Genomic DNA, 19,165 nt, shown 5'->3' on the forward strand with positions numbered 1-19,165 from the left:
TGTGGAAATCCACGCATCCAATGCCTCCCCAAACAGAGCCTGACCTGTGAAAGGTAGGTTCTCCACACTCTTCTTGGATTCTGCATCCGCAGACCATTGGCGCAGCCATAATCCCCTGCGTGCCGAGACGGCCATGGAAGACGTCCTCGCATTTAGATGACCCAGGTCCTTCATGGCTTCCACCATGAAACCTGCAGAATCCTGTATGTGACGTAAAAACATATCAATGTCACTTCTATCCATAGAATCTAATTCCTCAAGCAATGCGCCTGACCACTTTACTATGGCCTTATAAATCCATGCACAGGCAATAGTGGGCCTTAACGCCACACCTGAAGCTGTATATATTGATTTGAGTGTAGTCTCAATTTTGCGGTCTGCCGTTTTTTTCAACGCGGTAGAACCAGGGACGTGTAAAACCACCTTTTTAGACAATCTCGATACAGAAGCGTCTACTATAGGGGGGGTTTCTCGCTTTTTCCTATCCTCCTCAGGGAAGGGAAAAGCAATGAGAACCCTCTTTGGGATTTGGATTTTTCTCCTCTAGGTTTTCCCATGATTGCTCAAATAATGCGTTTAATTCCTTGGACGCAGGGAAGGTAAGGGAGGCTTTCCTATTGTCTGTAAAGTAAGCCTCCTCAACCTGCTCAGGCACCTTGTCAGAAATGTGTAAAACATCTCTAATAGCCTCAATCATGAGTTGCACCCCTTTAGCAAGAGATGCCTCCCCCCCAGTATATACCCATCACCGTCCCCCGTATCAGAGTCGGTATCCATGTCGACTTGCATGATTTGGGCAAGTGCGCGCTTCTTAGGGCATATACCAGGGGATTTTGACGAGACAGCGGGAGCAGAATATGACAAAACCTATACCGATTCCCTCAAAACCTGTGTTTCAGTCTCATTATAAGCTATCCTAGATGAAATCTGGGATATCATTCCATTTATAGAAGCCACCCTGGGTACATGGAATGGACTCCTCTGGAGAAGAGATACACTCTGCAGCATAGGACGCAGAGTCTCTGGACATGGTAATGTGAGATAAATACACACACACACACACACACACACACACACACACACACACACACACACACACACCGGAAAATGTAGACACAGATTCCCCACAGAGTATTTCAGAGAGACATAGAGTATATGGAGCCAGCACAAACACAGCACCCCACTAGGCAGTTATATGATAAATGCCTGGCGAGGACTATCTTAACTGTAACCAATTAAATAGTTAAATGCAGTTAAACAACTCTCCCTTTCTATAACCCCCTGGTACCTCACAGGATAGCTGGAATTATGTGTTGGGTCAGCGCTCCCTGTCAGCGTCTCTGGCTGTGTGATCTGCAGGGAGAAAATGGTGCTGGAACCGCTCCCTGTAATGGCGCATCTTCCCGCACTTTGAGATTATACTGGCCGGAGGTTCTGAACAGTTAACAGTGGGATTTAGCCCCTGCTAACCTATAGTACCAGTTATTATAAGGTATTGCGCTGGCCCATTTATTATAAGGTATTGCAATGGTATTACGCTGGCCCAGGGTGCCCCTCCCCGCACCGCACACTTGTACCTCTGAGCTCTCCGGAGCGCAGCATCAGCACTGTGCTCCCACCCTGATGCCGCCATTCTCACCGTCCCCCCGCTTGTTGGGGCACCGGCGTCCTACTCACTACTGTGTCTTCTGGCTTTGTTAGGGGGTGGCGGAAGTGCTGCGGGAGCGAGCGGTCGCCTCGGGGGCTTGCGATCGACACCCTCGGGAGCTCAGAGTCCTGTCAGCGGAGATAGGGGCCATTAACCTTAAAGGGATGAATCTTGCCGCCCCTCCCCCAAGTCCCACAAAGCTGGGGAGCTGTTGCCAGCAGCCTCCCTGTACCTAACATCTTAAAAAAACAATAAAACTTGAAAAGCCCCTAGGAGCTCCCCTAGCTGTGATCAGCTCCACCGGGCACATTTTCTAAACTGAGTCTGGTAGGAGGGGCATGGAGGGAGGAGCCAGCCCACTCTATTAAAGTCACAAAGTGCCCATGGCTCCCAAGGGACCTGTCTGTACCCCATGGTACTAATGTGGACCCCAGCATCCTCTAGGACGTAAGAGAAAGAAATAATGATTATGATGATGACAATAATAATAATGTGAGTGACTCTATGTGAATGACTGACAAAGTTTATCCAAGTACGCTGAGGTGGGTTAAAATAATGAACCCCTGGCTGATATGATAGGCCGACAAGGAGCATTAACCAGACTTGTGAATTTTCGGTGTTGTTTATAGCAACAGCAATATGGGGTGTTCAAGTATGAGCACTTCCTGGCGTTTAGTGGAAAAGATGTGAGAGTCCACTGCTTGTTGAAGTAACAGGTTGATTGTATTATTTGTTATTATTATTTAATCGATACGTCTCTACTTAAGAAATTCCAACAGTTGCCGCCATTACCTGATCAATGTTGAATTTACATTGGATCTGCAATTTATATACTGTTATTCCACATTTTCAAGATTTAACATAGGTCAGAAGATTTCTACAGCAACATGTATTATATGAGGGCATGGATCTGGAACTCTTTTTGGAGCTTTTACAGATGATTCTAAAAAGGAACATTTATCTTTATGATTGCAAAAGCTACCTGCAAGTGATGGGATATGTGATGGGGTCCAGCATGGCCTCTTTCTATGCAAATATATTTATGTTTGATGTGAGACTATATGTATTTTTCTCATACGTCCTAGAGGATGCTGGGGTCCACTTCATGACCATGGGGTATAGACGGGATCCGCAGGAGACATGGGCACTCCAAAGACTTTTCATTGGGTGTGAACTGGCTCTTCCTTCTATGCCCCTCCTCCAGACCTCATTTTTAGAAATGTGCCCAGGTCGACTGGAGGCACTCTGAGGAGCTCTACGGAGTTTCTGTGAAAAGAATTATGTTAGGTTTTTTATTTTCAGGGAGATCTGCTGGCATCAGACTCCCTGCTTCATGGGACTGAGGGGGCAGAAGTAGGAACCAACTTCCTAAAGAGTTTCATGGCTCTGCTTCTCGCTGACAGGACACCATTAGCTCCTGAAGGGAACTGAACGCTAGCCGTGCCTAGATGCTCACTCCCACAGCACGCTGTCACCCCCCTCACAGAGCCAGAAGTCAGAAGACAGGTGAGTGTTAGAAGACAGATCTTTAATCAAGAAAGTGATGGCTAAAGGTACCGCGCGGCGGGAGCACAGTGCGCCATGTTGCCCACACATACACAGGCACTGCAGGGTGCAGTGCGCGGGGGGGGGGTGCCCTGGGCAGCATGAAACCTATGGAAACTGGCATAAATAAGGGGCACAAGTTGCTGAGGCACAGTACTACCCCTGTCAGTATAAAAAATGACCTCATAAAAGCTGAGGAGAAACACACCATTGAAGAGTGGAGCTTCCTCCTCAGTCAGCCAGCACACTGCTCAGCACCATTTTCTCTCTCTCCTCAGGCTGCAGAGACAACGCTCCTCCTCCTCCAAGGATTGCCATTACCAGTTTCAGACGTTGCCGTTCGGACTCTCCACGGCACCGAGGGTATTCACCAAGGTGATGGCGGAGATGATGGTCCTCCTTCGTTAAAAAGGAGTCAATATAATTCAATATAATTCCTTATTTGGATGATCTCCTGATAAAAGCTAGATCCAGGGAACAGTTGGTGCAGAACATCGCACTCTCCCTGTCAATACTCCATCAACATGGTTGGATCATGAATTTTCCAAAGTCGCAGTTGGAACCGACGACAAGATTGTCCTTTTTAGGGATGATTCTGGACACAGAAGTACGGAGAGTATTTCTTCCAGTGGAAAAGGCTCTGGAAATCTAGAAAATGGTCAAACAAATATTGAAACCAAGCGTGTCGATCCATCAATGCATTCGGTTGTTGGGGAAAATGGTAGCGGCCTACGAGGCCATACATTTTGGCCGATTTCATGAAAGAGTATTCCAGTGGGACCTGTTGGACAAGTGGTCCGGATGCCACCTACACGTACACCGGAAAATAATCCTGTCCCCCAAAGCCAGGATTTCGCTCCTGTGGTGGCTACACAGTTCTCACCTACTAGAGGGAAGCAGGTTTGGGATTCACGACTGGGTCCTAATAACCACGGATGCAAGTCTCCGAGGATGGAGAGCTGTCACACAGGGGGAAAGCTTCCAAGGAAAATGGTCAAGTCAGGGAGCCTGCCTTCACATAAACGTTCTGGAATTGAGAGCCATTTACAACGGCCTTCTACAAGCAGTACATCTTCTTCAAGATCCCGTGCAGATCCAGTCGGACAATGTAACAGCAGTCGCGTACATAAACAGGCAAGGCGGAACGAAAAGCAGAGCGGCAATGGCAGAGGTGACAAGGATTCTCCTCTGGGCAGAAAGACATGTTAGAGCTCTGTCAGCAATTTTCATTCCGGGAGTGGACAACTGGGAAGAAGACTTCCTCAGCAGGCACGATCTCCATCCAGGAGAGTGGGGCCTCCACCAAGAAGTCTTCGCAGAGGTGACGAGTCTTTGGGGAGTTCCCCAAGTAGACATGATGGCATCTCGTCTAAACAAGAAGCTTCAGAGATATTGTTCCAGGTTGAGAGACCCTCAAGCAATAGCAGTGGATACGCTGGTGACCCAGTGGGTGTTTCGGTCGGTATATGTTTTCCCTCCACTTCCACTGATTCCAAAAGTTCTCAAAATAATAATAAGAACAAGAGTTTGAGCAATCTTCATTGCCCCAGACTGACCAAGGAGGGCTTGGTATACAGATCTTCAGGAGTTGCTCATAGAAGATCCTCGGCCTCTTCCTCCTCGAGAGGACCTACTACAGCAGGGGCCGTGTGTGTATCAAGACTTACAGCGACTACATTTGACGGCATGGCTGTTGAGCGTCGGATCCTAGGCCAGGAAAGGAGTAACGTCTAAACATTACCACCGTATTTGGAGAAAATATGTATCTTTGTGTGAATCCAAGAAGGCTCCTACGGAAGAGTTTGAGTTGGGACGTTTTCTCCATTTTTTGCAGGCTGGTGTGGATACGGGCCTTAGATTGGGGTCAATCAAGGTCCAGATTTCGACCTTATAAGTTTTCTTTCAAAAACAATTGGCCTCCTTTCCAGAAGTTCAGACGTTCGTGAAAGGGTTTCTGCACATCCAGCCTCCATTTGTGCCTCCAGTGGCACCATAGGACCTTAATGTGGTGTTGCAGTTCCTTCAATCGGGTTGGTTTGAGTAATAATTATATTACAGCTTATTCATTAGAGTTGTGTTAACAGTCACCTATATACTCTGGAATGTTCTACATATATTAACCATTTGATGCTTTCTTAAAATTATATATATATTTTATTCTTACATTCCACTTGGTGGATTATTTGGTATAAAATAAAAGGTATTTTATTATTGTCTATAAACAGTCTCCCGACCTCATTTCTGACAACTTCACAGCCATTTTTTCAAACCTAACTTTTATTGTTGTATTGACATACTTATATTTACATATTCTATAGCGCGATGTTTTTTTAGATTTTTTTTCATTTTGTTTATGCTAGAGACCCTAACCAAGTCTCAAAACATACGCTGCTGTTTATCTATACTGGTTGTATTTATACAAAAAAATCTTTTTACATATATAAATTTATTAACAGCGCCAGGAGAGTGGGATTGGCATACCACTGGGGATCTATCTCCTTTTTATACCCTGGTTTGAGTAAAAGACCTTGGAACCAATTGGTTTAAACTAGTGATGAGCGAGGTTCGGTTTTACTCGGTTTTACTCGGTTTTACTCGGTTCTCAAAACGGCATCTTATTGGCTATCCAAAACACGTGACATCCGTGAGCCAATAAGATGCCGTTTTGAGAACCGAGTAAAACCGAGTAAAACCGAGTAAAACCGAATCCGCTCATCACTAGTTTAAACAAGGATTTTGAGACCAAATGGTTTATTTGAACCATATCAAGTACTTGAATAGGCTTATTTTATTGGTAATTCCATCCTGGCTAGTGTAACGTATAATTACTTTTTAGACATCTATTTGATGTATCTGTGGCTAAAGGAATGGTTTATACAAAAAAATGTGAAAGATGTAGGTGGTTTGATATATATTTTATATTGGGTATTTCATTCTTAATAATGTTTATTGTTATTGTGCTCCTGATTTTAAGTTTCTGGAGATAATGTTTAATATATCATTTTTAAATGACATGGTTGGTCTCCATCAAAATGGCGTCGATTAAACACCACCATTATTTGAAGTGATTTCTCTATCCTTAAACTACCACGATGGACATACACTTCTGGTAGTGAACTGGCTAGCGTTGGATCAATAAAATTATACGTTTCCGCTGACGATATCCTCCCATTGTCAGGACTACGAAGAGAAGGACGTCTGTGTGATGACGCACTTCCGCCGGAGACGGGATCCAGATTGGACTCTCATGCTATACACTTCCGTGGGTGACACTTCCGCCGGAAGTAGCGGACACATATTAGGAGTAATTGAGAGCGGGAATTATAGTAAAAAGGACATTGCGGAAAGCATTAAAGGGATGGACTTATTATTATATATGTATATGAAATCCTAGCTGTTAGAAGATCCATGTCTGGCAATAGGTCTTTACTTGATTTTAATGGGTGGGGTATAAATACCCTGGTTGTATGGATACCGGTACACCTTGAAAAAGATAGCAAGCCGCTATCGAAACGCGTTGGTGAATGGTGTCCTGGGGACACGTGGAGGACCTACCTGCTGTTAATCATCACTCCTGGGTACGCCTGGCTGTTAATTATTAACATGTGCATTTGTCTACTTTTATTTGTAGACCATCGCAATTAGTGAGAGTCCACCTGTCCCATTCTTTTTATTGTGTATTTTCTGAAAAATATTTTTAATGGTATTGCACTATTGAGATCTGCTTCATTTACATATTCCCTGTGCACGAGTTGACTCAGAGAGGATTTACTCTATAAGGATTTGAGACAAACATCGTGTGAGTCGGTGATCCACTCCTCATATAACGATTATTGTCTGCCTTGTGTAGACCACCACATTTGGTACGAGTCCAGATTTGGGAAATGAATCAGTTCCTCGTTTATATGTTTTTACAGTGTTACACTATATATGTGTTTCTTATTATTTAAGGTTAAAGACACCATGTTACCTTGGCAAGTTTCTAAGAAGCGCCCGTGCATTGGTGTGGTAACGTTTTTTTGTTTGAGTTGGTTTGAGCCTCTACAAGAAATAGAGTTGAAGTTTCTCACTTGGAAAGTGGTGATGCTTTTGGCGTTGGCATCCGCAAGGCGGGTGTCTGAATTGGGGGCCTTGTCCCACAAGAGCCCTTATCTGATCTTCCATGAAGATAGGGCAGAGTTGAGAACTCGTCAACATTTCCTTCCAAAGGTGGTTTCCTCTTTCCACATAAACCAACCTATTGTGGTTCCAGTTGCTACTGACATGTTCGCTGAGTCAAAGTCTCTAGATGTGGTTAGAGCTTTGAAGATTTATGTCGCTAGAACAGCTCGAATACGGAAAACAGAGGTTTTGTTTGTCCTGTATGCTCCCAACAAGATTGGGTGTCCTGCTTCCAAGCAGACTATTGCGCGCTGGATCAGAGGTACGATTCAGCAAGCTCATTCTACGGCTTATAGCCGTTACCGATGTCGGTGAAGGCCCATTCTACTAGGAAGGGGGCTCCTCCTGGGCGGCTGCCTGGGGAGGTCTTGGCATTACAACTTTGCAGAGCAGCTACTTGGTCAGGGTCAAACACATTTGCAAAATTCTACAATTTTGACACCTTGGCCAATGAGGACCTCAAGTTCAGTCAATCGGTGCTGCAGGGTCATCCGCACTCTCCCGCCCGTACTGGAGCTTTGGTATAAACCCCATGGTCATGAAGTAGTAGACCCCAGCATCCTCTAGGACATATGAGAAAATAGGATTTTGATAACCTACCAGTAAATCCTTTTCTCCTAGTCCGTAGAGGATATTGGGCGCCCGTCCCAGTGCGTACTTTACCTGCAGTTTAGTTATTACAGTTACACAAGTTGTGTTATCTTGGTTCAGCATGTTGCTGCAATTAGTTTATGCCTGTTGGGGTGTGTTATGTTGAATGCCATGTGTGTGGCATGGTTGAGGGTGTGAGTTGGTAGATATCTCACCACTAGTTAAGTAATTCCTTTCCTCGAAATGTCAGTCTCCCTGGGCACAGTTCCTACAACTGAGGTCTGGAGGAGGGGCATAGAGGGAGGAGCCAGTTCACACCCAATTAAAAGTCTTTAGAGTGCCCATGTCTCCTGCGGATCCCGTCTATACCCCATGGTCATGAAGTGGACCCCAGCATCCTCTACGGACTAGGAGAAAAGGATTTACCGGTAGGTTATCAAAATCCTATTTTTTAAGATCCTCAGGTGACATTTTATTTTTTAAATGTTTCATAGATGACCTATTAGTATTCTGGCATTGCATTAAATATCTTTTTACTTTTATGTACCACTATAATAGCAGTACATTTATTTATTCAGTGACTCAGAAGTAAATTTCTTGATGATAAAATTGTTATACTGAGTACATCTATTATTACTTTTTAGTAATACTTTATTATAAATGCAGTTTACAGCTTAAGCCTTTTAAAAACGGGCCTCTTTACTCACAGTTATTGAGGGTAAAACAGTAACCATGTCAAAGCTTTAACATAGATGAATGTGGTCATCAGTACATTTTTGGAGAGGGGATACCATCCTAGACTGTTAGGAGAGACCAAACAACAAGTACTTAATTGGATAGAATGTCTCTACTGAATAAATCTACTTCTGTAAACAAGGACCCATTCTTACCTTTGGTTAACAAATACAATTAAGCTAGTAGCATCGATAATAGTCAGTCTAAAAAACTATGGCCATTAATACAATCTGACATAGATTTGAGCTTGACCAAATGCTTGACTTATGTTGCATTACAAGAGAGGCAAAAATCTCCGGGACATCTTAGTTAAAACAGGTGTCACTGATATCACTAAGACTCCATAAAAAAAACTCTGATCAAGAAGAATGGTTGTTGTAGGCAGTGATGAATTTCCCATTAGGCATGTGAGGCACGTGCCTAGGGGCGGCACTTGCTGGGGGAAGGCACTTGGATGCTTGTTTTGGAATATACCAGTAACTGCAAAATATTTCCAATGTACTGTATCATATGCCATCTTGAGTGTAAACGGGTAGGTCATGTACACGCTGCCCCTGAAAGCTGTCAGTATCCGGAGCTTTACCACCGATGCATTCTCCCGGGGGTTGCCATCCTGGTGGTTGGCGCAGCTGCGATGGCGGGGAGCTGCTTGCAGCGGGTCCTTGGGCGCGTGTGCGGCTTCCGGAGGTCGAGGGCCGGGGTCTGGTGAGCCGGGCGCTGTGGTGGGTAGTCGCTGCATCAGAGCCCTCTGGCAGTGACTCTGTTTCAGGAAGTCGGGGCCGGAGCTGGGTTAGCTAAAGTGCTGCAGCTGAGAATGTACCCAGTGACGGGGGTGACCATGTTGGAGACCAGAGATATCTGCCAATTGAATTCACACTCTGCTTCCAGCCAATCCGGTGCAGTCTTCCCTTATAAAAGAGGGCTGGCTCAGGGAGAGAGTGACAGTGCTTCAAGTTGCTTTCCTGCGAAAGCTGCTCCAGCTCTGTGCTCCCAGGCTGCTCCTGGTTCCCCGGTTTCGGTTGCTATAATCAGTTTGTGACCTATCGCTGCTGTAGTCCTGTCGCTTAACCCGTCGCCACTCGTGGAGGCACGCACGGGCTCCCGGTTATTAAGGGGCTTCGGGTGCTAAACGGTGGTTCCTGCGTGCATCTCGCTATAGCCCAAACCACAGTCTTCGTTTCTTCAGAATCTGAGTTCTTCAGCCTCGCTCTCCAAGCTCAAGCCACAATCTTTCAGTTCTTCAAAACCAGTCTCCTTCAACCTCGTCTACCAGTCACAAGCCACAGTTTTTCAGTTCTTCAAAACCCAGCCTCCTTCAGCCTTGTCTACCAATCATAAACCACAGTTTTTCAGTGCCTCGAATACCGGTGATCTTCAGCTCCATTCCTCAAATCGTTTAATCTTTAACTCCAGTTCTTTTCCCGTGTCTTTCAATTCTTCAAGTTTCGGTGTACAGTTGTTTCTTCATTAAATATACAGTTAACCTCCTACAGAGTCCTCACTCTTTCTTCTGCTCACCAGCCAACTCTACATCTACTAGGCCTCCACCCCATGAGGAAGAGCTAGATTCAACTACCTTGTCTACTTCCTACACAGTCAGCTGTCCTCCCAGCCCAAGCATGGTTGTTGGAACCCCAATCTTTGCCGAGCGTGGCAGTAAGCACCGGCCTTATAGATCCGACAAATGAGCAGGCTACCGGGAACAATGCCTCTGCTGACATCCTTAAACAAACAGGAGGCCTTGCAGGCACAGATTTTTCAATTCATGCAGAATATGTCCTCCCGTTTTGACTCTCTTCATGCCGCCATATCCACATCTCAGTCTCCAGCTTCAGCTCCTAACCCTCCAGCTTCCAATCCTCCAGTATCCATGCTGGTTCCGCATTTATAATTACCACCACAAAGTAAATTCGACGGCAGTCCAAAGCAATGCCATGGCTTTCTCAATCAATGTGAGATTTTGTTCTAGTTACAGTCGAACAATTTTCCATCTGATCGATCAAAGATTGCATAAATCATATCCCTTTGAACTGGGCAAGTTCTTGACTGGGCTACGCCATTATGGGAGAGATCTGATCCCTTACTCTCGAACTACCCAGATTTTGTGGTAGCTTTTCGTAGGATCTTTGATGAGCCAGGCCGGACCACCTCTGCTTCCCTGGAGATCCTGTGTCTGCGTCAAGGAACCCGCTCTGTAGCCCAGTACATGATCCAATTCCGTGCTCTTTCTTCTGAACTGAGCTGAAATGAGGAAGCTCTCATTGCTACCTTTTGGAATGGTCTCTCCGACAGGATTAAGGATGACCTGGCCACTCAAGACATGCCAACTAAGCTTGACTAGTTAATCTCTTTGTGTAATAAATTGGATTTGAGATATAAAGAGCGTTGTCTTGAACGTACAAGGTTTGAGTAACCAAAACAAAGGGCTAGCCCAACTCCAAGACCATCTTTGCCATCTACAGAAGAACCCATGCAAGTCAACCGTTCCTGGCTCACCAACGAGGAATGTCAAAGACGCAGACTGGGCAACCTTTGCATGTATTGTGGGACAGCCGACCACTTTGTTAAATCTTGTGTTTAACGGCCAGGAAACTCCCGCTCCTAGCTTACGCAGGAGAGTTATTCCCCGAACAAAAAAAAAGCAATTAAGGCTGCGCTAGATTGTTTACATATAACAACAATAATATCTGATAATTCAATATTTGGTTAAAAATGAGTATATTTAATATAGGAATATAAACCATCAATGGTAGTTCCAGATAATAACATTAAAAAGTACACATGATAGAATCAATAAAACCAGGGTTACCCATAGGCCAGGAATTTAGATGGTATTGAATTAGGAAAGTCCGTTCCAAATTTGTTCCCCTAATGGTTAATATGTCCAGCAACTACAGATTTTAGGAGGTGTATATATCCAAAATTATGGCTTTTACCACTAGAGGATGTGTTGCTCCAAGATGGTAAGTGGTGAGCTCCTCATGTAATGCGGTAGACGAAATTCGACAGTTCAGCCAAATAGCAGACACCTTCCGGTATGGATCTTTGTGCTGGAATGTGGTAGGGGATGGTCCGGACGTATTAGGCAAAGTTCCTGGCGTGGGTCCCTGTAGCCTGACGCGTTTCGCTGCACTAGGGTGGCAGCTTTTTCAAAGGTGTTCATAGGTAAGACATGTGGGGTTTATATACCCATTTCAATATGGTGGCTAATTAGCACCTGGAACTATTGTGGCAACATTTATCAGATAATGAACAAATAATAAAACATATTTATAAAGAAGACAGACCTACTTCCCTCATAGTGGGGAAACACAGGTTTAAGTTGTATTTTTAATCACAGTTTATAAGGTTTTAAAAATTACATCTAATTATAATCACTGAGAAAACCAGGAAGTACAAAGATTGATAATCAATCAGGGACTTTGTTGAGGCTTAAATTACTATGGAAACCTTTCTTTAGACACTCTGATTGGGTGGGGACAGTATAGGGAACGCACATGATTTTCCCTATAAAAGATATGTGTGTCAAAGCCCGGTCATGTGACTAACATCATGTCACATGATCGGAGCTGTAGCCAATATAATGTCCCGTAATAGGGACCAATATCATATGTGATAAGTGAATGGTGAGGAGTCCGGTCACGTGACCTCGATCATATCACGTGATCGACTGTGTCTATCATGAAGAACGGGGCGGGTGCCGGGGCAGGTCACTTCCGCCCTTTAGCGCACGTCACTTCCGCCCTTAGTGTGTACACGAAAACTTAAGGGAATCAGACCGGACCGATCACGTGGCATGCGTCCCGTCACGTGAGCGGCGTTTTTCATCACCAGGTTATAGATAAACATAGAAGGAGTCACTTCCGCCCTCAGTACGGTGGTGTTTCTGCCCTCAACATATATCTAAGAAAAAGGGGGGATATTAGAGTATTATTTTAATAATACTTCTTCCCTCATTGCCAGAGATGTTAAATATTAACCTTATACATATATTAAATCAAAAATTTGTAATGATAGAAACAAACAGAATATATTAAATAGTAACAACAGTCACTTGACTGCATCTTCCAACATTAATGCAGAAAAATAGTCTAACAGTGGGGAATGAAATCATATCTCTTTCAGAAAAACATTTTTTAATATAGAGTGATATATCTTCTAGTTGGTCCAGAGAGAGGGAAAGATATAATTTTACCTATATGAACAATATTGTAAAGCAAAAAATATATATATATATAAAATATATATAGGGGTACAGTGTAGTGAATATACTGCATTGCCGCAGTATTGCCACTTTTGTGTAAAGGACAAATAAAAATGGAAAATAAAAAAAATAAAAAATTAAGGAATATATAGAAATAAAATATATGGATTATAAAAAATTATAAGAATGATTGAACATCGGGCAAAAGGTATATATATGACGTCAGGGAATTGGTATATTAGATTATGGAATTTAATTCAACCGCCTCATTTAAACCTCCCGGGTAAATTGTACCCATCTTAAACATCCAATAGGCTTCTTGTTGGCAAAGCCTCTTATATCTATCACCCCCTCATCTTGTCACTGGGATATGTTCCACTCCAATGATCCTCAGATTTTGGGGATTGCCATTATGGAAAACATGGAAATGTTGGGAGACACTATGTGACTCGAGTCTCTTAATAATGTTCCTACGGTGTTCAAGGAACCTAATTTTTAATTTCCTTTTTGTGCGTCCTACGTATTTGAGGCCACATTCACAAATGAGGATATAGATAACGTAAGTAGAAATGCAATTAATAAAGTGTTTTTATGGCTCTTCATTGCTCTCTATTTTAACATATTTGATTTTATTGTCAATATAGTTGCAAGTAATACACCTGTTTGCTCCACATTTGAAGAATCCTCTAGTTTCTGATTGTAACAATGTGTGGTTGTGAGATAATGTCTTTGGGTCTGGTTTAAGAAAACTGGGTACTAATCTATTTTTATGGGATTTATTCTTTCGAAAGACAAATATTGGTTCTGCTGGTAATAGAGGTGTTAATAGGTAGTCTTGTTTAAGAATACCATGATTTTTCTTTATAATCTGTTTAATTTGGGAACAATGATTAGTGTAAGTGGAAATAAAAGCCAATTGCTTGCTTTCGTTCGGCTCATCATTTCGATTTTTCTTCTGGGATAGCAATATGTCCCTATCCATTCTTTTAACATCCTCAAATGCTTTTTTTAGGAGGGCTTCTGGATAGCCTCTCTGTTCGAAAGTCATAAGCATCTGTAGTGCTTGGACTTCGAAAGATTTTAGATCAGAACAGTTGCGTCTAAGACGTATGAGTTGTCCTCGAGGGATACTCTTCTTCCAGGGGAGGTAATGTGCGCTGGAATAATGCAGATATGCATTAGTGCCAATCTCTTTGGTATAGTTTATAGTGCATATCTCATCATTCACAACTTGTAGTGATATATCCAAAAAATTAATACAGTGTGGGTGATATTGATGAGTGAAAGCCAAATAATAAGTGTTCTGATTAAGAGTGTCAACAAAAATTTGTGCTGAAAGTGCATCTCCATCCCAAATAATAAATAAATCGTCAATGTATCTGCCATATAGGACCAGGCTCGCGCCCCAGTCTCCTCCCCAGATAAGATGGTCCTCCAACTCCCCCATATAGAGGTTGGCGTAACTAGGCGCGAACCTGGTCCCCATGGCAGTACCCCTGACTTGAAGATAAAATGAATCAAGAAACAAAAAATAATTGTGGGAAAGGATATATGAAATAGCATCTGTGATAAATTTTTGGTGTACCACACTCAGGTCTCCATCTCGGACTAATCGATTTGAAATAGTCTGTGTACCTTTTTCGTGGGGAATGTTTGAATATAAACTTTGAACGTCTAGGGTAAGGAACGCGTACGTATCCTTCCATTTTACATCTTTAATAAGGGATAGAAAATGAGTCGTATCTTTGATGTAAGACCTGAGTGTGGGCACCCGAGGTTGTAAAAATGAATCAACATAATAGGATAAATTAGAAGTGAGGGAGTGAATACCGGAAATTATGGGACGCCCAGGGGGTGTAGTGAGGGATTTGAGTATCTTGGGAAGGTGGTAATAAACAGGAATAACTGGATGTGGTAAGTATAGGAAATGATATTCCTCTTTGGATATAATTTCAGCATCTACACCACCCTCCAGTAAAATCACAAGTTCCCGAAGGAAATTTTGTGTAGGGTCTCTAGTTAGTTTTATATAGAAATTTCGATCATCTAATTGTCTTATTGCTTCTGATATATAATCCGTTTTATTTTGTATAACAAGCCCACCCCCCTTATCTGCCTCTTTAATAATGATGGTTTGATCTTTAGTTAGATTTTTCAGAGCTCTCTTCTCTTGTTTTGAGAGGTTGGACTTTCCCTTATTTGGATTGGTGTCAATATCTATACACATTTTTTTGAAGTCATCTAGAGTGACTTTATAAATGGTTTCTAGACTAGTACCTTTTGATTTGATAGGAAAGAATTCTGATTTTTGTTTAAAGTTTTTCCTGGATATATCAAATCATTTTTCTGTTTGTGTATTAGTCGGAGTGTCTCCACTTAATTCCTCTAGTATGTGGAGGGCTAATTGGTCTCCTTGATCAAGTATTATTGGAGTGGCCTCTTCTCTATTACGTTTGATATGTTGTTTGGCAAAATATCTTTTACGACATAATGTTCTTACATATCGATTAAGTTCAACAAATAGTGTAAATATATTTGGAGGTGCTGTTGGAGAAAACTTTAGGCCCTTATTTAGGAGTGTAATCTCTAAATTGGACAGGACTCTTGATGATAAATTGAAAATGGCAGTTGGATTGTTCCCTTTTCTATTATTTCTGGACTTATTTAATTTCTTATATTTTTCTTTTTTGCCCCCTCTTCTCCCTCTGAATCTGTACTTCTTCTTCCTCTTTTGGGCGTTGCCTGGTGTGCATTTGAATGAAATGTTTGTTCTCGATGTGGTTTGTTTGACCGTTGGTCTAAAAAAACTTCCTGTGTATTTTCTTGATACCTATTCCTTATATCTCTTTCTTTGGGTCTGGCACCCCTACTTAGATTATCCTGGGATATAGTTGGTATATTTCTCTCCCGTATTTTTGATCTAGGTGAAAAATGATTATCAAGGTATGATCTATGATCCTCATCATCTTCCCTATATCTCCTTAATGGGGATGAATTGATATGCTGAGCATATCTTGCATTCGTTCTTTCTCTATAATTTGAATATTGTGAATTCTTCTGTGGAGAACCTTGGGTTTTTCTAAAGGAGGTATTCCTATGTCTCATAGAGGTTGATTGATTTCTATTAGATGATCTACCTCTGGTTCGTACATACGGTCTCCCTCTTGGTTCTACTTGTTCTTCCCTATTCTTTAATTTATACGTTCTAACTGTCCCTCTCATGCAATCTTCCTGATCTCGTCTAAATTTCTTACATTTAGTATCTATTAGTGTCTGTTCAAATCTATCTACTTTTTCTGTAGTAGTTCTATCTCTTTCTTTGAATTCTGATGTATTTAGTGATGGTTCTAATCTTTTTTTAACCTCTTCAATTTCTTGCTCTAGTTCTTTAGCTTTTTGTATTCGATATTAAATGACAAGCTCCATGAGAGAAAATGAGCACTTGTCTAGTAGGTTCTCCCATTGTTCTTGGAAGGCTTTATTTTCCTGAAAAATTGAGGGTTTAAAGATTCTAAGACCTGTTGGTATCATTTTTTTATCAATGTATTTCTGTAAATTGACACCATCTAACCATTGTTTCATTTCAGATTTGAGCAGATTTTCTAATTTAAAAAATTCTTCTGTCAATCTGAGATGAGATCCTGGTTTTTCACCTCTATCATCATTTCCTGTGTCCCATCTAGAGAAGTAGGTCTGTCTTCTATTAGCTCTTTCATCAAATTTGGCAAAGCAACTCATATCACAGCAGCCCAAGAGTTGACTATGTGTTTGTGTAGGAGAAAGGAATAATCCAAAGTTCTCGGGCGCTTAGATATGGGGTGCTCTGTCAAGCAGCAACCATAAAAACGGGAAGTCACTCCCACAAGAGATATACAAAAAAAGCAATTAAGGCTGCGCTAGATTGTTTACATATAACAACAATAATATCTGATAATTCAATATTTGGTTAAAAATGAGTATATTTAATATAGGAATATAAACCATCAATGGTAGTTCCAGATAATAACATTAAAAAGTACACATGATAGAATCAATAAAACCAGGGTTACCCATAGGCCAGGAATTTAGATGGTATTGAATTAGGAAAGTCCGTTCCAAATTTGTTCCCTTAATGGTTAATATGTCCAGCAACTACAGATTTTAGGAGGTGTATATATCCAAAATTATGGCTTTTACCGCTAGAGGATGTGTTGCTCCAAGATGGTAAGTGGTGAGCTCCTCATGCAATGCGGTAGACGAAGTTCGACAGTTCAGCCAAATAGCAGACACCTTCCGGTATGGATCTTTGTGCTGGAATGTGGTAGGGGATGGTCCGGACGTATTATCATGTGAACAAGCTCCTCCCAGCGAAACGCGCGTCACTTCCGGTCCGGCACTCGACTTCCGGGACCTCCGCGACGGGGCTCCGGCGGGCGGACTTCTCAATCCAGCATCACAGCAAGTATACCACCGCTTTATGCGGTGGACTCAGCCCCCTGCTCAGATCACCCTCCTGTGCACTCAGCACGGGATCAGAAGGAAGCCTTCTGTTTCATTTAAGCGGCACAAGAAGGGTATTGTTTCCCCGGCAACGACGGTGCAGTGTCAGAGGTTTCCATGGTAACAGCATACACACACAGCAGTTACTTAGTACATGGAAACCACTCATGAACTGCACTAAAATTCCATATATACATACCAAAACTATTTATGATATTTACCTATGTAGGGAAGTACTCACTAGCCGCATATTATCTCTACAATTACTGTGGTAATTATGTTATTATTTGTATCTTGACTGCAGGGGAGCTTTGCAAAGTAACACCACTGTTATTGTTACCTGCACAGACAGTTTTTTTTCTCTCTCTTACATGAGATAGTCACAGCTGCCATATATAATAATTTAATCATTTTTTGCTGGATTCTATATTTACTTATTTAAACATTGTCAATACCATCACATGGGTCAGCACAGATTTTTCATAAGTTTTTTCAAATAATTAGTCATAAGACTATTGGTGCAATATCAATATGTCTTCTTGGTATAAATGTACAGCTGTTCTTGCAAATTAGTGTATGTATTGCCTGTCAGTATTTCTTGGTTAACCGTTTATTTATCTTTATCTTTAACCATCCAGGCAACCTGTGATTCTTATCAACTATTGTATTGTATTATGTGTGAAGTTGCAGAACAGACGGATAGCTGCTCTTGCAACTTTTGTGCTACAGCCTCTATGAACTTTCATTAATTTTCGTACTGGATGCTAGGTCAAGTTTGGGATCTTTTTTGCCTGTCAGTATTTCTTGGTTAACCGTTTATTTATCATTAACCATCCAGGCAACCTGTGGGCTGTAAACTTGTGAGTCCATACGCTCTGCATTATACAGCACGGGCGTATTATTGTCACCATATCTCTCTGTAATTTTCACACCAACATTTCAGGTTGCATATTTATGGATTAATTGTGATGCTTTGGAGCAGGTGTTCTCACTATAGTCCTTATTTCATTTTTTGGAAAGAACTCATTATGGACTATTTGTGATACAATTCACACGTGCTCTCACTATTATCTCATTTTTGAGACATCCCTTAGGGGAGAGCAATTAACCTCCCCGTGTGTTACAGATCCATCCATCCATCCACTAAACACATCATTTTGAGTGTGTATAAATAAAGCTTGTGAGGGGAGATAAATTCATCTCTCCAGTTCTTTTCAGATCCCCCCATCCATTTACGTCATTTTGGGGGCAACCAGCATGTTATAGACCAACATTAGTCATTATATTACTTTCTTTGAATTTGCCTCATCAGTGGCCATTGCCTATGCTGACAGGTATTCTTTCGACTTTCTACAGTCATACCATGCTGGACATGCCCGATCTCGCCTGATCTTGGAAGCCAAGCAGCATTGGGCCAGGTCAGTACCAGAAAGGGTGACCCTCTGGGAATACCGGGTACTGTAGCACCAAGAAATATACCTTCCGCTGATCAGCAAATTTAATTTCAGTTCAATCTTGCAATCCATTATTGCAGCTGACCCACTCTTTAGGAGTCCATACTTACACAAGCCGGTTTTCCATTATCTCTTCTATGAACACATCAATCTACTTAACATCATAATTTCATAGAGATAATAGGAACATTTATATATTTTCGCTTCTGACAAACGTCAAACATCAATACTCGCTTACAAATCAGTGGGTTTTCAGATAAACTTTCTGTCACCCTCTTAATATAAGTGAGTTACATATTACTATATCGTCAACATCATTTTGTTGTTTAATACTTGTTTTAATATTTA

At 42.0% G+C, this 19,165-nt stretch overlaps 1 pseudogene; it reads left to right on the forward strand.

Annotated features, from left to right (window-relative positions):
* The first annotated feature begins 18,711 nt into the window (after positions 1–18,711).
* On the forward strand, positions 18,712–18,830 carry LOC134960481 (5S ribosomal RNA; annotated as a pseudogene).
* Positions 18,831–19,165: the final 335 nt, after the last annotated feature.

Source organism: Pseudophryne corroboree, chromosome 9, assembly GCF_028390025.1.
Source record: "Pseudophryne corroboree isolate aPseCor3 chromosome 9, aPseCor3.hap2, whole genome shotgun sequence".
In the NCBI taxonomy this organism is placed as follows: domain Eukaryota; kingdom Metazoa; phylum Chordata; class Amphibia; order Anura; family Myobatrachidae; genus Pseudophryne; species Pseudophryne corroboree.